Source organism: Toxorhynchites rutilus, chromosome 3, assembly GCF_029784135.1.
Source record: "Toxorhynchites rutilus septentrionalis strain SRP chromosome 3, ASM2978413v1, whole genome shotgun sequence".
Lineage (NCBI taxonomy): Eukaryota > Metazoa > Arthropoda > Insecta > Diptera > Culicidae > Toxorhynchites > Toxorhynchites rutilus.
The window spans coordinates 20,383,203-20,402,302 of NC_073746.1; the positions used below are offsets into that span (position 1 = coordinate 20,383,203).

Below are 19,100 nucleotides of genomic sequence, written 5' to 3' on the forward strand. Positions count from 1 at the left end.
AACGATGGTCGATAGAGGGCTACCCGAGGTATTTGGAAGAAGATCCTCTTAAACGAACGTCAATTTGGATTCCGCTCTAACCTAGCTCGATTCCGCTCGATAGCTACCTAGTAAAACAAGAATCAAGTCTCCATGATCATTACGACTTCAAGTCAGCAATTGTGCCCTCTTAAGGGGGTATTCTAGTCTAGAGTCACGAATTACTGATGTTTTTGCGAGCTTTGGAAAAATAAAACAAAGAATACTTTTACATCCATTATACACTTATTTGTTCATCTATCTTACAAAAACAAAAAACAAATAAATGGAGTAGAAAATACTCATAACTAGAATAGTTACAAGCTGATGAAGCCCCCTTTCAGGCCCTTCATAATCGGGGTACAAACATGTATACTGGAACTCGCAATCAGATCTGCCACAACCTTGAAAAAGCTCGTTGTAACCTTCTACTGAACAGAAGAGTTCAGGAGTATCCCCAGCTTCATTCCAGTTTCCACATTGGACCCTTCGAAATGAAGTGCATTACTCTTGCAAATTAAATTTCCTTTACATTCTTTCAATCTCCATTTTTTATGCCTGTCAACGCGCTCGATGCTCTGTAGACTTCACAATAATTTCAAATGAACTAATAACTAAAAGTAAACTTAGTCAGGCAAAAATAAAACAAAGCACTTGCGCAAAAAAAAACACAAAAGTAAAAATCTATCCGTCATTATTTCGTCAATTTACAAAATAACACTGATTATCGAACAGGTCACAATTCCAAATCATTCTTTAAAAACTCTTTACAAATATTTCGAAATATTCTGAGGTTTAATGTTATCTTTGCTTCACGGGGCAGTGTATTTTACAATCGGAACCCGGTACCTTTCACCGATCACGGAGGTTTTTTATGAATGGGAAAGCCATCCCTGAAGAGGAAAATTCTAAGCTCCGCGGAGCATAGATCTATAAAATCCTATATATCAAGCTAAACTGGTCAAGCGAAAGATAATGTATCACCTGAATGTCCTTAAAGCGTTTGAAGGAAGGTTGGAATGGCATCAACTTCGCCAGTAGAGCAGATACATATACCGAATCGCAAATAACTTTGACATTCCTATTAGTTGTACAAGTATGACTTTATGGAGGCATTTATTTTGAACCTTAAAACCTACTGTTGGTTCATCTTTCAGGCAATACATGGAGTTCACATAATTTTTTTTTCTGTGGCTTTCCGTGTCCTTTATCATCCAAATCATGATCATTGTTCCTGAAACATTTTACACATGCTTACCGATAGAACAGATTCTTTGTAAGCTTCGATGATTCTCAGCTGTACTTTTATTCTGAGAAAAATAAAACTTCCTGCAAATGGTGTTTTTCACATTTTCAATACGATTCAAATATTGGTTGTTTATACATCAATCAATATAATTACTTATTTTCAAAGAAATTGAACTACGTTCCGATGCTGAAATACATGCTTTTCAAATCCATGCATAGTCAACTTAAAATTTCAGTCAACTGTACGACATTCGCCATATATATATATATATATATATATATATATATATATATATATATATATATATATATATATATATATATATATATATATATATATATATATATATATATATATATATTTATATATATATATATATATATATATTTATATATATATATATATATATATTTTTTTTTTTTTTTTGATTATATTTTGTTGGTGAAAAAGTCACATTTCCCCCCGTTGGAGTAAGGCGTAGCACTGTCAGTGCCCAAAGCGACGTTTTTGAGTTTTTGCGGAGACTTGCGGATAAATGATTAAATGAAGCTCAAACTTAGACAACTTTTACATGACAACACTTACATTTAACAATATTTTTTTTATTTTGAAGACAAATTAACAACAATAACACATGCCAAATTCATATTAACGGGTGTTAAATAAAAAATTAGAATCTTTTCAATACCTTTCAGTAACTCAAATAAAGAGCGTGAAATTTCCTTTCTCCAAGAAAATTGTTCTTTGGGCTCCCTAGAAACAGTAGGCGTGTTTGGTTTTGCTAGTTTGAATTTAGTCAAAGCAAAGATGGCGTCGAAACAGCACTGCAGTACAAACCATCCATACTGTAAATTGATAAAAAGTATAGTATAAACATTATAATAATATTGTTATGATCTTATAGTTACATTTAAGTGCCTGTTCTATCCAATTCCGTTTAAAAATCCTATTCAATTTGAACGACGAAAGTGTCACCCATATCTGGGTGACGGGGCGACGGAAGGGTTAAAGCAAAAAAAAACGTTTTTTCATGGTCACCCTAATGCAACTTAGGAAAAAGGCGCTAAATCGATTATATTAAAAGTTAGAAAAAAGGTTTGTTCTACAAAGTTGTTTAAAATAACTGGGACTATAACATTGTCGAACTATGTTTATCTTTGTCTATAAAAATAAGAAAGTTAGATTTTTTGTTTCATCGACAGTTTTGGTCACCCTATATTTGATAACATAAAAATGAGCGCTCTATTATATGTAACAACTTTGTCGAAGACAGTTTTTGTCTGAAGAATAAATATATGCCACAAAGCTGTGTTTTAACTAAATTGCATTAGAGTAACCATGAACAAAACGGTTTTTTACTCTAACTTTTATATTTAAAATTCTACATCAAAATTCTCTTTGTACGACTTTTAGAGCTTATCATTACAATCCTGCTCAAAGTTATTGACGGGTTTTCATCGAAAAACTCATGATTTCAATTTTAATTTACTCAAATTCAAAAAATAACATATCTTCGAAAATCACATATTATATAGAGTGAAATTTGTTATTTCAAATTCCGTCAACAAAATTTTTTTTTATGTTTACCCCAGAAAGAATGGCAAGCAATTGAAGAGAGAGTATTTTTTTGGGAAGAATTTCAATAACATTGAATGGAGTTGAGATATCGACAAGTTCTGTGTCGCAAAATGTTTGTATTAGTATGTTCTAAAAATCTTTCGAAGACGGTTTGTATGTAGAATTTGAAATATCAAAAAGCAGTTTTTTCATGGTGACCCTAACGCAACTTAGAAAAAGGTGCTATATTGATTATTTTAAGAGATAGAAAGAAAATGTATTCTTCAAAGATGTCTCATTTAACTGGGACTACAACAATGTCGAACTATGTTCACCTCTATCTATAAAGATAAGAAAGTTAGATTCTTCATATCATCGACAATTTTGTTCACCCTATTTTTGATAACATGAAAATGAGCGCTCTATCATATGTAACAACTTTGTCAAAGATAGTTTTTGTCTAGAGAATAACCGTCGAGCTCTAAATGCTAATTTCCACTTGAATGCATCTCCTGGACCATTGTGCAGTGTCACTCAGATCATATTCGAGCCATATTAAAAAGCTATTTGAAAGAGACACTATCATCCACACCGACTGTATTCTCATGAAGTCATTTAACCCTTTATAAGCCAATAGGCCGTGGAAACCAGGCAACGAATCGTCTCCAACTTCAGCGAACATGATGCTTACATGAGGAAGAACACATACCGTTCTGAATCATATTTCGGACAACATCATATTTCGGATACTTTGTTCTAATATCTTGAAATGCTTGATGCACATAACATAACTATGAAATCAATATCACAATTGCTTCTTTAGAGTAATCCCTTGGTTTCACTATCATTTCATATGAGAACTACATTTGAATTTTAACATAATCGGCAAAGGCAAAAATCTGACAACACTACTCATTATCGATTGTGTTTGACGTTTGCTTAGCGTGAGAACGAAGGATTTACCCGTTCATAAACATTAAAATTTCTCCCGTGTTTCATCAGTTTTCATCACCGTTAACAGTTTACTGTGATTGCATGGTAAGTGTTTCGCAGTTGATTATAAAATATAATCAAGTAATGTAATTTTCGTCCAAAAAATTACAAAATAAAGTGTCCGAAATTTAAATTCAATCTGTCCGAAATTTGATTAAGTGTCCGAAGTTTGATTTTTATTCGCTTCATTTGAAACGCATTTTATTCGATGATTTCTTTATGTTTTTAAACAAATAGGTACCAAAGTAGAAAGCTTAAATGTATATTAAACTAATTTATTGAAAATATCAACCAAATAATACCTGTGCATTAAGTTTACATCTGTTTTCTGCATCATATGCCTTAAGCGTCCGAAATATGATTCAGAACGGTATTTACCTTTGTTTAAAAAAAAACTGGTGGAAATAAAGTTGTCCCTGCCCGTCTACTCCAAAAACACAATTTGACGCTGTCTTATAATCTCAGTTTATTGCGCCTTTGTTTATGCAAAAATCAAAACAATATTTCTAGTGCAGCAAGAAAAAATGTTTACTGTTAGACTTACAAAGAAAAAAAATTGATTTTTTTTTAAACTGCATGATTTTACACAGTAGATTCTAAATAGAACGTTTCCAGTGAAAAAATTATCAACTTGTTGCATTTTCAACGAATTTAAACAAAATTTTCTGCCGGCGCTCTAAAGTCGCCTTTTTTCTACATAAAAATGACTTCCAAATTAAAATCGTACATTTTGTAACACGGCTCTGTTCCGTCCTAGCAGCCCCAATGGACTCTCTGATCCTTCCCAGGGTCGGCTCAATCACAGCCTATACTAGGTTAACCCGAAAGAGGTTGGTACAATAGGGAAAACACACGTGTTCCTTCTGGTTTACGATGGATTGTTCGGAAGGAACGGAAGGGAATCTCCACTTCAATATTCTGGGATTCAATGTTACCCTTTTCCGCGAACTGTCTCGACTGTATCGTATAACGTCTTCAAGTTGGTGCGTCTTTGTCCGATGGTTTAGATAAAAAGTCCGCCTCGAGTATGGCGGAACTCTCTCAAACCCGCCAGGTCACATTCGGGTCGGGTTACACCGCCTCTGATACAATCTTGCCAACTGTTGTGATGTGAATTGTGTCGTGTAGTGTTGTCTTGGCTTTTTATACATTCTGGTTTGTGTGGTGTTAGCCCTGTGCCGTCATTTAAATCTATCTTCCTTCTTTTATTCATTTTAAATGTCTTTATAATAATTTTAAATTTTATTTTCTTTCAGTATATGTTTGTTTTCAAATATTCTAGCTAGCTTTATTCGTAGAAATATCCGTGTGTTCTCCCTCTATGTACCGTCAATATATAGATGTTAAGCACCGTAGAAGGGGACAGAGTTTTGAACCACCCGAACGCACAGTGGGACATGTCACAATTTTTAGCAGCCATAATGAAATTGAAGTATTCCCAGATACCTTTAGAAGTCGTTGATTGAGCAAAATATTGAAATAATATTTCAATTGCAGCGAAAAAATATGTTTCCTGGGTGTCAATATAGTTGCACAGCCTTATAAAGGGTTAAGCTAATTTTATTGGACACTCAGAATAGCGCATCGCCACATGAGTTGTGTAATTAGCACTAACGCCGTTGGCGATTGTCTTCTAGTGCAACCTATAATCACGTACCGCTTGGAGTACATTACCAACCGGTGTAGCATACAAAAAAAAATTAACAGATGATGCAACAATTGAATCAATTTTTTTGATTGATCGCAGTGCAGTTTTTCCATCCACTCAGAATTGTCAACGAAATTACAGTCTTTAGAAACCATGTATAGCCATTGTGAATATTCACAACATATCTTCGCATATAATTTACGCCGCTGTATCATTTTATCTTATTGTCATCACCAGAGTTTACGCTTAATGTTGAACGTGAGGCAACGGTATCTTATCGAAATGCAACGCTCGTTTCCATCGAGCCGATCGATTTGGACCCAGGAAAACATTCCGTGTGAACATCAACAAAGAGTACTAATCATATGTAAAATGATTAACATAGAATTTTTTGTTCAGTCATTCTTACGAACATATTCTTACGCTGAATATAAATGAAGATCTTTCTCCCGATAAAATAAGCTTAATTCAAAGTATAATTAGTATCATAGCTATCATGATGTTAATTGCTAATGAAAACATCGCGAATTGATGCGTGACCACAATTTGCGACTCTAATTAATTAGTCCGTGATAGGAATATATTTCAATACAATACCGTTAAGTCAATGATGACTTCAAAGGAGATTGTAGTTTAGAAAATAATTAAAACTAAAATAACAAATATTGATGCATGTAGATGGTTTGAGGTTCCATTGAATTAGTTTGCGATAGACGCATCAAAACAATTCCCGGAAGATCCAAAACACTGGGAATTCCACAACCCAATCGAAAAGCGCCAATCTGGAGATCCTATTTATGTTGATGACTTGCGTTCTTATTCTAATGCAAACATCACGTTTATTTCGCGTGCATTCAGCCATGCATGCCGAATTGAAAACCTCAATTACCCTGAAATCTTCGAAAAGATAATAAATGTTTTTGCCGAAACTGTAAGCGAAGCGTTTGATTAGGAATAGTACCACAGTATCCGTCACGCAAGGTTCGTTTGCTGCATGACTTGCCGAATCTTATCGTTAACCAATTTCGGGTCAATTCATTACTGAAAAACATTAAATGTAGAGTTAGAAGATGGGCATATCATGCTTACTGGTAGCAATTCATTCAGAAAACATTGCACCAGAACAAGAACAATTGAAAACGTAAGGTTTTCACTAATTACTAAATTCCGAAAAGGTTAGCGTTTAGCCACTTGTAAATTCGTATTTGTTATTTCAGAGTATAATGACTGTCAGTTTACCAAAGGTTGCGCAAATATTGTGAATTACACGAACCCTCCTTCTTGCGAAAGACGTGTCAAACTTTGAAACAGACGAAAGTGGTTTAGCTTTTCAGTGGCACCACTGTTTGGCCATAACCCCTGACAGTAGGTTTTCAAACCCGCAATAAAATAATGTCAACAACCAAAAAAAAAAAGATTTGCAAAACACTCCTGTTAAATGAAACGAATTGTATTTGCCGCGCGCCGGCAAACTTGTAGACCTCCAAAAGAAAGAGCCGTCACCACTCGCGCAAAACCTTTGTATGGTAGTACTTTCAACTCCACAACAATTGCTCGGAACAGCCTTGATTGGCCACTCACATCGTAGATCCAATGCATCGAATGCATCCCTCCAGCGACACCATTAACTAATGAACATGTGGCGATCAATAGCGATGAATGCACGAGCGCAGCATTAACCCAAGAGCTAATGTTTATAATGGTGAATGCAATGTGCCCCAGTTGTGTCGAGTCCAATGACTGGAAGTTAAAACAATTGTTAGTAGAAAAAAAATGGAATGTGATTAGGCCGGGTAACCTGCAGGTGTCGATGATGGATAGGCAAATCATGAACGCCCCAAAACCGGAAGATAATCGCTACCCTTCACGCCGTGCATTAATCTCCGCAAGTGATACAACTATACGCGTAACGGCACATACATGTTAATTGACCTTTTCCTTCTATGTTCAATTTGAGTTTGTACCTGCGAGTTTATGGCAGTTTGTGTCATTTTTTTTCACGCCGCAACACTAGAATAGTGCAACTGAATGCGGCGAAGAAAACAGCTGAGCTAACTGTTCAGACAGTCGTGTATTGCCAAATGAAGGCTGCAAATCAGAAAATGGCTTGTCTGAGGTAGGCCATAGAAGTTACACTTAAACAGAGCATTCGATGTTACTAGCATTTAAACGATTGAAGAAATTAAGCAGAAAACGATTGTATGTTTAATTTCATGGTGGATTACATTAAACGTTACACGAGTCACAACATTTTGTGCTACCAAACAGCGGTAAGGGGCGTGTTAATCATTGCAAGCATTGAATTGCCTAAAGGTCATTGTAACAATAAAGTATGCTTTTTATGCATTAAAAAACACAAAGCTCGTGATTGATCAAAGCCGTAAACTGTCTTATTCTCAATTATGACCTTACAACATAAGAAGTAGAATAGAGCAATTTCATGCAGATTCGTCCATTTGATCCAAGTTGAGTTGAAGCTTTTATTCAATTGTTTTGTATTGATCGCTTTTTATTGAGTTGTCCGGAAAGTTCGTGCCATCGCTGATGATGACCATATTGGGCGCTGATGAGAAAATCCGTTGTGTTCTGGGTAAGTTTGTTTGGTTACGTAAATTGCTATGATGTATGGATACGCCCTCATTTTGACCGACAAATACTCAATGGATCTGCGTCCCGCCAAGAAAACAAGAAATTCTCGAAGGTTGATATATTTTTGTATGAAATTTTAAATCCAAAACATATCCAAAGTTAAAAATCCAAGTCAGAAAAAGGATCATATCCACAAAACATGATATGAATAGCTCTGTTTATGAGTATTCACTGGTAGAAGGCGATGGAACTTAGCCCACATCGGACTACAGCTACCTAATAAAGAATTCCTCGCGCTGGTTACAGGGGAAATATTATACTGTATGTCAAATTATTCGAAATTTCCAAAATGGAATCATGCATATGGATTAATATAAGAAATTTTTCGAACAATACATAACTCTACAGGCATCAGAATTGTCTCCAAATTATACAGGGATCCACATCTAATTCGACATTTAGCTGGAAAGGTACAGATTTTTTCGTTATTTTCGGTACAGATTCAGTACGGTACAGATTACAGATTTTCATCAAAACGTACACATTGGTACAGATTTTTTACGCGTGTGGAATTTCTCTCGAAAATTTTATTGCGTACAAATTTAGAAAGACTAAGGTAAACTTTTTTGAATGCTCTAATTCAGCGCTTCTGTGTCAAATAAGGTATTCGAGTGTTTCAAAACATAAATAAAATTGTCTTTTTCATTATTTACACTTTATAGTATACGAATGAGGGCGCATCACAATGCGCCCTCATTCGAGCAAACTTTTGATCGATCACCAGATGATTATGGCACGTATTCAGACCTTTTCTGGATTGTAACACTTACAAATATTGTAAACATCATGCAATGGTGTGCAACATTTGTATCAGATTTACATAGCTTAATGGTTTAGCTGGTTTAAAGCATTTTGATGAACTAAATTCTGATCATGAGTTGTCCAATTCAATAATGTTGTTTTGTTCACATGATTTCTATGGCAACCGCTCGGCGCGCTGCAGTTTGTTTATTGTGTCCTTCGTGCATATCAGAAATAAAGTTGCTCTGTGTTGAGTGTGTTGAGGTGAACACTTTTAAAATGCCCAAGAAAAGGCAATATTCTGAAGAAACCCTAAATTATGAATGGATCAATATGATGACAGTAAACTCAAGCAACGATAAATGCAACATCTCCTAGAGAATTCGAATGTTTTCATTCAAAAATGGTGATTTATAAAACCGGACAAACCATGATAAATTTTTGGACAAACCATGATCTGAGGTGGTAAAACAATGATCATAATTTCTCTTTGAGGAAAAAATGGTAGTATTAGCAACTAGAGACTTGGAGCTTTTCAACAAACCCAAACTCGTGTCGATTATATGTGATTTCCATGAAGAAAAATCGATTTGCATTTACTAGTTACGTAAAAACACCCCAAATCGGACAAACCAAGATCATTTACCCTATATATAATCATCAAACACACGAGTGATTCGAGGCTAACAAATGTTAATGTACATTGAATTTGACTCGGATTGCGTAATTTGGTTTGGGACCGTCTCCTCGTTAGATGGTGACTTCGCTTCCCTTACATTGACCTCAGAATAAATTTCGTTACGGAAAAATAAATTCATAATAAAAATTGCCGGCGGCGTTAATACGTAAGTACTAGTATTTGTAATTAGTAAATCTAGATATAAAGTAAGCAAGTACATATGTTTTCTAGTAAACAAATAAGTATTTTTTTTTTCATATTTTCATATTCTCTACAATGAATAATTCCAACGGTACAGATTTTTGGTACAGATTTTTTGGAGAAAAAGTACAGTTTTCGCCAGTTGTTACTCTGCTTCCGTGCGAATTTCCAGCTCCCAAATCCTTCGTTTCAGAACACATCCTCAGACCTGCGTTCGGAGCGGTAGATATCTACACATTCTTCCATAACAATGAGTCTCGTCTGGGTAAGCGACTACTCAACAGCTTTTTGCTAAGAGTAAATTTAACAATTTTCAGTTGGCTTTTTCGAGGTCATTTATATTCTCTTTATATTCGAGGTTGTTTATATTCTCTAATTGCCTTTTTCAAAGCTAGATACGAATTAAAAAAATCTGAATCACAATTTGCAACTCTGATTGATAAGCCCGTAATAGAAATATATTTAAATACAATGCCGTTAAGTCAATGATGACTCCAAAGGGGATTGGACTTCAGAAAATAATTGAAATAAAATAACAAATATTGATGCATAAAGATGGTTGAAGGTTCCATTGAATTAGTTTGTAATAGACGCATCAAAACAATTCCCGGAAGATTAAAAACACTGGGAATTCCACAACCCGATCGTAAAGCGCAAATCTGGATCCTATTTGTGTTGATGACTTGCGTTCTTTCTGCAAACACCACGTTTGTTTCGCTTGCATTCTGCCATGTATGCTAGATTAAAAACTTAAATTACTCTGAAATCTTAGAAAAATAATAAGTGTTTTTGTCGAAACTGTTTGGTTAGAGATAGTAGAACAGTATCTGTCACGCAAGGTCCGTTTACTGTATGAATTGCCGAATCTTATCGTTGGCCAATTTTGGGTCAGTTGTTTTTGGCATACAAACAAACACTACTCAAAATCATTAACTGTAGAGTCAGAAGATGTTTATATCATGCTTACTGGTAGTAATTCATTCAGAGAACCAAGATTCATTCACCAGAACAAGAACAAATGAAAACATAACGTTTTCACTAATTACTGAATTTCGAAATGTTTTGCGTTTGACCACTTGTATACTCGCATATGTATCTTTAGAGTGAGTATAATGACTGTCGGTTTACCAAAGGTTGCGCAAAAATTGTGAATGTGAATGTGTCAAACTTTGAAGAAGAAGAACCCCCCTTCTAATTTTCGCCAGATGTTTGTCTGCTTCCGTGCGAATTCCCAAATCCTTCGTTTCTGAATACATCCACAGACTTGCGTTCGGAGCGATAAAAATCTCCGCATTCTTTAACCCTTTCGCTACGAGCGTCGTTTATAGACGACATCAGGGTGATACTGCACGACGATGCCCTGTGTGTGAACCAGGATAATGCAACGCCCCGCGCACACCGTTAAAGCCGTGAAGTACACAATAAAACCCCTTCACTGGGAAACTTTCTCGCACCCGCCGTATTCTCCAGAACTAGATTCTTCAGAATATCGCCTTTTTGCTCTGCTTTTGTTGCAGTTTCGCCGTCTAGTGTGAGAAATATGATGAAAAAAGTGGTACTAAAAATGCCACATTTTTATAGGTACCACTTTTAACGAAATTGTTTGTAACCCTGAGAAAGGTCGATGCTTTGTCACCATTTTTCAATTTGAAAACGCTAGAATGTCCAAACAAAGGCCGTTGACTGCTCGCTGGCTAGAGTGGTACTGAAATGAGGGCGTGATTCATAATGCAAACGTTTCCCTTCTTCGAATTGCACATCACCGCTACGTTGCGTGCTCGTTTTCGACGGAACGATTTGGAGAAGCACAGATTGTTCCAATCCAATCAGAACGCAAGAATTTTTGTTTAAATAATGCTTGATGTTTTTCATTTATCAAACAAATTTTAATTTACTTTGTTGCCATGAAATATTTACACCTGTTCATTGCAAACATCTTTGCGAACTATCAAAAAAGGTCAAGTTGTGGACCTTCAAAATTTTTAATTTAATTAATGTTAGTTAAGTTCTTCGTAGTCTTGCTTCGTTGTCTTGGCATTCAGACTACCATAGACACATAGGCGAGTTTTGGTCGCTATGATTCCGCTTTCACCTTTTTTGATTTTCAACGGCACCGCCAATTGCAGGTTTCGGAGTCCGATTAGTAGTTTTGGTGTTGCATTCTCGTAGCTACGAACCGGAAGTCCTTTCAGGTGCGGATGATCCTCTAGAACCTTCTCGAAGCACAGCGTTTGCGATGGTAAATTCAAACTTTCCACTGTGCGTACGTTCACCAGGTGGAATCGATTGTTTCGATCTATTTCGGACACCTCAAGCGAAACTATCTGTGACTCATCTTCGGTTCTCATCATGTTAGCGGTCCATTTAAGGCAAAGCGGGACGTTGGGACCTTCCACCCCAAGTTCTTCAACCAAGCTACGCTCGGCAAGCGTTGCAGAGGAACCTTCGTCCAAGAAGGCAAACGCTGTGACAGACTTTGAATTTCCATGAATCGTTATGGGAATAATGCGAAAGAGAATGGATTGTTCGTGATGGTGATGTGCGTGATCTTCTACACGAGAGGTTCCCGGAGTCTTCTTGGCCACTGTTTCCACTTTGTTGTGTAGCAATCCATGATGCCGATATTGACAACCGTCGATCCCACATTGACTCGAATTGCGACATGTTCGCCGTCCGTGCGGATTGAGACAAGTTCGACAAACCTTCAGCGACTGGATACTTTTCCATCGATCGTCCACCGGTCCACCGGTTGGAATTTCGTACAATCTTTCAATCGATGACCAGCTTTCCCACAGAACAAGCAAACTTTACCCTGATCCGCTCTTTCTTTCGCGGCACTATCTGATGCTGAGTTTTCGACGTGGGCATGGACAAAACTTTTGTCTTTGATTCGAGATTTCTCATGCTTCGCTGAGTATTCCCCGCCAGTAATAACGATGACTTTGCTGACCGATTCGACGATCGCTGACATGAAGTTGCTGAAGTTTTGCAAACTCGCATGAGGAATGAATGAAAGATGCTGCGCCCACTGTAGCTTTACGTTGGCTGGTAATTTTTCAACCAGTTCTTGGAGCAGCGCTGGGTTCACCAGATGCGCTTGCTGTCCTGCTGCAATAAGATGTTGTGTCAAGTTTCTGACGGACATCCCAAAATCTATCAACGAGTCAAGCCTCTCAGATTTGGGAGCAGGTGTTTCACGCACGGTTCGAATTAATTTATTTATAATAATCTCGGGCCGACCATAAAAGGTTCGGAGTGTATTTATCACTTCCGGAACAGAATCAGGCGACAGAAGGTAATATCGTACTGATTTTAGAGCGCTACCTTTCAGGCAACGTTGCAAACGAGCCAGGTTTTCTACGTTGCTAAACCCGCAAGCGGCTGTGGAGTTACTAAAACTACTGAAGAATATCGGTCACTCCTCTGGATCGCCCGTGAACTCGGGTAGATCACGTGGCATAACCTGTCTTGCAACTAATTGTTCCGGGGATGGTCGATGAAGCACTTCGTTTGCTGGCGCAGCAGCTCGATTCGAGTGCGCAGGATAGTTGGGCGGCTGCTCGAATGGTAGCGGTGCACTCGCAGAAGTATCCCGAATATTCACGGGCGTCTTGTGCGCTAACGGCTGCTCACGTGAAACCGTTACATGTGGGAAGAAACTCGATGACACGTTATGAGAACGTGGCTGTTCGTTAGAAAATGACGCGAGTTGGATTGACGAGCGCGCTTGATGAGTACGCTGCTGCTCGATTGGGACCGGCACAGGTGGAGGATTCGAGCGCGCATGACTGATACGCGGCTGCTCGGTTGGGACCGGTTTACTGATAGGATATTGTTCCGATGGTACCATCATTGGTACGGTTGTAGTGGGAGGGACCCTGTCGCAGGTATTTCGATCAACGAAGTGATTTGTCTTCGGAATAGCACCCTTAGATGTAGTCAGAGTAGGGTGTGAGAGTGGAGTGGATTGTTTTCGCTCTTGTAACTGTATTCGAAAACTTTGCAGTTGCGTCTCAAACATCTTGATCTGCTCAAGTGTCGGTTCTGACTGCTGCTTACACTGTTCCAGCTGTTGTTGTAGCAATTGAAGCCCTGACATCATGCCAGGATCAAATGACACTGCGTTGTCTGTTTGCTGGAAATTTGCACGATTGTTGTTACACGACAGCGTGGGCTGTGAAATTCCAGTAAGCGCTGCTACAGGATCGGAGGATGGTACGACTAGTAGGTGTTTGCGGGTGCGTGCTGATCAACCCATGCAGAGACCTGCTTCTTTCGAGACTCAATCTCGTTCACGCGGCTTCTTACACTTCGGATGTCTTCTTCTTCCGCTAACGACTCTTCCAGATCGAATTTCTCCTGCGTGTGCTTCTTCTGAAGTTCCAGTTGCTTCTTCTCCAATTCAAGTTGCTTCCGTTCTATTTCTTGCTTTTCCGCTAGTCGCTTCACCTGGAGATTCGCTCTGACGTGAGTGATCGTACCGATGTTGCTATTGTTGGTACGGGAAGACATCCCGAGCATGTCCATTCTTTGTGCTCCACCGAATCTGTGACCCCAGCGCAGGTATAATGCCACCACGAACTAAATTTATCGCAGGCGACAAGGTTCTCCGCTGAATCTGGTCGCTCACATGCGACGCAGCTGTGCTCTGGTCGGGGATTTGGGGTACCATCCAATCGATTCACGTCCATTTCGATATAAAATCTTTAAGTTTGTTGCGATCAACAAACGAGCACTACTCTTTAGAGCAATTTTATTTGTAATTGCTTAAAGCTAAAATTATTTGAAACATAAATATTGGTTGCGGTAAATTCACTTGATTCACTTACATTTTATAGTACAATTAGACAGCTTTTTTATCCGTCGATTAATCGATCGATCAATCCTGTATGCTTTAGCATCTAGTTTTAATTAGAATCCTGTTCTGTAGAAATTCAGTTATTTTAATTTAGGTTATCCAATTTCAATGGTTTTCTAACCTACCCGAAGATCAAATTCCTTATTCGTAGTTCAATTCACTGTTTTAGCTAGATATAATTTAATGTAAGCTGTAGTTTAAGAATAGGATATAAGTAGTTACTTAATTTAATTCACATAGTCACATAAGCTACTTACAAGTATAGATTTAAGGTAAATTAAGGCAAAATTTCAAATTTGCATAATATCTCTATCAAAAACAATATATTTTTCCCGTGTGCAGATGATCAATTGATGTATTGCTCTATTGTTGTTGCATTGGTTCGCTTCATCATCGATAGCGAACCTACCGTTGATGGAGCGAACCAATCTTCGATAAGTCGGTTACAGTGAAGGCACTGTGGGCCGGGTTGCCGGTGCTGTGATCGTGCGAACACAATCCTTAGATTTTGTTTGTTTAAGATTAGATTTCAATTGTTTAAAGTAAATTTCCGGTTGAACGTTAGACTAAAAAGTAGTTTGGAACTTTTGGATGAGTATGTATTTGAAAATTCCAGGCAGGACAATCCAAACAAAATTTGCAGAAAGGGGTCTCAATATGTTGAAAGGAGTATGTTGTGAATGAAATTATGCGTCAGAAACAGTATAACAAATCTCTCGAACAATGCATACCTCTACAAGCATCAGAATTGTCTCCAAATTATTAAAAACAGAAGATAATTAAATCCTAAAAGTGCGAGAAACAGTTCCAAACTTCAAAAATTATCCCTGTACTATTGAGTAGAGAGAGGATTCACAGAATAGCGATTTTTATAGAAATAAATTTATTTTTTCAGGAAAATTTATACATTGTTATGATAAGGTAATCAAAATTATGATTAACGAGAGCTATATGTTTTATTTTTTTAGTTTAATCTTTGATAACATCATTCTATGTAATTTTTGTATAAAAGTTTTGCCACCATGTCAGATTCGGACTCATCAATCAAATTATGGAACAAATTATGGATCAGTTTTGCAGCACTATTGTTTTGTTAGTGACAAAACAATTTTTTTTTTTAAGTTCTCGATTTTTTTATTCATGATAAAAAAGTATTTATAAAAGTTGATTGTGTGTTATTGCAACTGATTGTGCAACGATGCTTGAAATGAACCATATCACCAACAATCGGTGAACACGGGGATAAATGTCTTCGTTCATTCGTATACATTTGAAATTATATTTTTAGCACATCGCATGTGGAGAAATCGCTTACCTCCGAAATTCTTTGCTCACAAACAACAGACGATGTGTTGCTGGAAATCGAGAATGGAATTCAATTTAGTGTTTGTTGAATATCGTTAGACCGTGAGCTCTCGAATCTCTTTTATTTTGGTTAGCGAAGAGCTGAATATCGGTGCCTTAATCACAGATGCTGAAACTTCAAATGTCTCTATTATTTGAAAAAAAATGATAGTCAGATTTAACGTGTTCAAATATATGATATTTTTTACACATAAAAGTTGGTTGAAACTTTGTACGAATACTACATTGTTTGCCACTCTCCAATTATCAACAGTGGTAAACAATATCAAACATCGAACATGAAAAAAATTGACTGAAATATTTAACATGTGTAAGTACATGGTTTCAGCAAACGAGAACTAAGTATTCGCTCGTCGTGTTTCGTATCAAGTATATTTAATCAGACATCAGTACAAGCAATACACGTTGATCGAATTTTATCTATCAAAAGAGGTCAAATAATTTGCTTCGGTTGGGCTCTTAGTATCCATGGAGTCACTTCGGAAAAAGAACGTAACAGAGAATGGTTATGTTCTATAAAAAGGGACCATCCTGCCTATTTCAGCATCGACTATTTCGCAAAACAATTGGTCCATCTATATGGACTATCCCTAACCCCAAGGTTTAACGGAGTAGTACACTATTGCATCGTTATCTTGAAAAATAAAAAAAAAATTTCTGGCTTAAAATCTGTTAAGTAATATATACATAATAAAACTGTGATATCAGATTAATCATAGTAATTTATTTTCTCGTTGAAGAAAATCGCGAAAATCACATACTTCTTATGATGTTCATAGTGTACTACCCCCTTAATGTAAGGAAGACAATCAACCATCAAACTGTTTTATTTTGAATTGTTGCAAGAACGATTTTCGTTCATCCATTAGCCCTGCATACCTATAGACTTTAGCTGTGGCTTCGGAGTCATCTAATGAGCCTCCATTTCTATGTGAATTATTGAAGCAAATGGAGTACTTCACGAATGTTTTTTTTTGTTCAAATAATGAGTAGTGATTCAGCTGAAAACAGTTTCAAATTCACCCTCACTCAAGTTCTTTCCAATTGAGTTCCAGGAAATGCTCGTTTATTACGAAAAGCTTCGAGAGAAGCTCTTCTCAGTTGCCTGGATATGAAGCAGAGCAGGGATTATCCCTGAAAGTGGTTCTATCATTTCATGACTTTTTATCTTACAAGCTTGAATGGCAGTGGCAAACGAATATTAATTTGTTTAAATGAAGCGTTCTATGTTTGATGTTTGCATATACCTTACATGTCACGGGAATCCCTAGTTAATATGAGAAATTGTTCCTCAAAAAGGTCGTAATTATTTCCAAATTGAAACGCTACAGGTCTGCGAAGATAAAACAGAAAAGAATGATAAAACTTTTGAGCTTGGGAGCGGTTATATACATAGACCGAAACACAATTCTTCAACTGCAGTATTTTCAAAATTCGTGCGAGCTTAGAGTAGTGGGTCAGCAGCCAAATTCCGGAATTTAATTTCCCAACTATTATATGTACAAATGCCATTTTACTATGAGCAACCAGTAGTAATATAGACGTAACAATTACGGAAATTGCAGACATAATAAATGTGTTATCTCTCAGTAATGCCCAAACTTATCGATGTTGGCCTACAAATCATTACTCAAAAAGCAGCACGATGTCATCAGTCCTTGAAACAATAGGTTTTTATTAACTTAACGAATTCAACGATCAATTGCTGATGCCGATAATCTTGTTAGGCATTTATCAATCACGACAAAACTTAAAAACATTTCGAAATGTGCCGTAAAATGCTTGATTTCAGCACATTTTTTTATGCTCATTTCCATCGCAGCCGGCACTCGGCGTATATCGCCATCAATCATAACAACAAAATTTAACTAAAGACTGCTAAAGAGCTTCTCACTGGAAATAGTAATTGTAACTAAGCCAAGTGCGGCTAATTGGCGAGAAAACGCCAAAAAAATTTTTTGCACAACGCCATTTAGCCAAGTGCAATAAAATTGAATAATGCCGTGCGCAAACTTTTGCTTCCCCTCCTCGTAATTACTACAGGAAGCTAACACTTTCCTCAGGCGGTCTTGAAAATAGAAATGTGTGGAACGGTCCACCGCTAATGAGAAACGTTTCGTTTTTTTTTTATTTATTTCCACTGGCCAATCCTCTGGTTCCGCTGATAAGATATAAGATACACGGTGCAGAGATATACCAGCTGATTCGTGAAACGACGTGCAATACAACCATGCATTCGCGTCGGAGCCGTCTTTTTTCTATTTAAAACGAATTTAAATTAAAAACACAAACGATAACATTGACACTAGTTGCACTATTTTCGTCAGATTCATGAATTGGGGTTTTCTGTCTCGATTTGCTACACCTCACGAAGGCCAATTCAATCAAGATTTTGGTACATTTGTATCACTTGGCTGACCGATCTTTATTGCACACTCAAATGCTCCACAGTTTACGTAATTCCCTTTTAACCACTTTTAAACTGTCTGAAATGTTATGAAACAAACTTTTTTTTCTCTTACTAACAACAATATCAATTTCCAATCTGCATATCTGAGCACGTTTTGCGATTTGCTTTCACCAACATCAGCTGATTGAAGATTATTATTATCGTGTGCCAAACAGTCCAAATAATATCTGCAGCATCAACACCAAAATTGCATACTAACTTTTTTGTCGAAAATTGGCGAAACACAAAATAAAACGAAATTATACAACTTGAAAACGCCGACGTAGCGGTCGTAACGCGGACCGTTGGGTTGGATTTCTTGTTTACACCTCGACGTGTGCGCGAATACTGAACCAACCCGAGGATAAGGATCACGCTCGAAGGTACCACCTAGTCAACCATCGAGAGAAAAATCTCACGAGCACGGAACTAGTAGAGACATGCGCCTATCCCGTTGCTTAGTCAAGATTATCGCCTATCGCTTCGGGAAAGTTTAGTGCGCGCAATTCAGAGAGTCGAGAGCACGTGGTGATCGCAAGATGCAATTCACACATCGTTTGCACTGGACCCCAGCTCAGCACTTTCCGTTTGTAATCATTTGTGTACATAAATTTGTGCTTTGCCAGGATGAGTTTTCATAATCGTGAAACCATTTATTTTGCTTCCGATTCTGAGCAACACGTTGAGCCCCAC

The 19,100-nt window shown here is 37.2% G+C and overlaps 1 protein-coding gene across 4 annotated transcripts in view; it reads right to left on the reverse strand.

Moving 5' to 3' along the window:
- LOC129775244 (UDP-glycosyltransferase UGT5-like) overlaps window positions 1–18,776 on the reverse strand; it is a 48,905-nt gene extending 30,129 nt beyond the window's left edge. Inside the window, exons 1-2 of one of the 4 annotated variants that reach the window (XM_055779722.1) lie at window positions 18,628–18,749; window positions 1,956–2,112 (exon numbers count right to left, since the gene is read on the reverse strand). The gene's annotated coding sequence lies outside the window, so the exon portion shown is untranslated. The other 3 variants (XM_055779720.1, XM_055779721.1, XM_055779723.1) reach the window with 3 other exon arrangements.
- Between the last annotated feature and the right edge of the window lie 324 nt (window positions 18,777–19,100).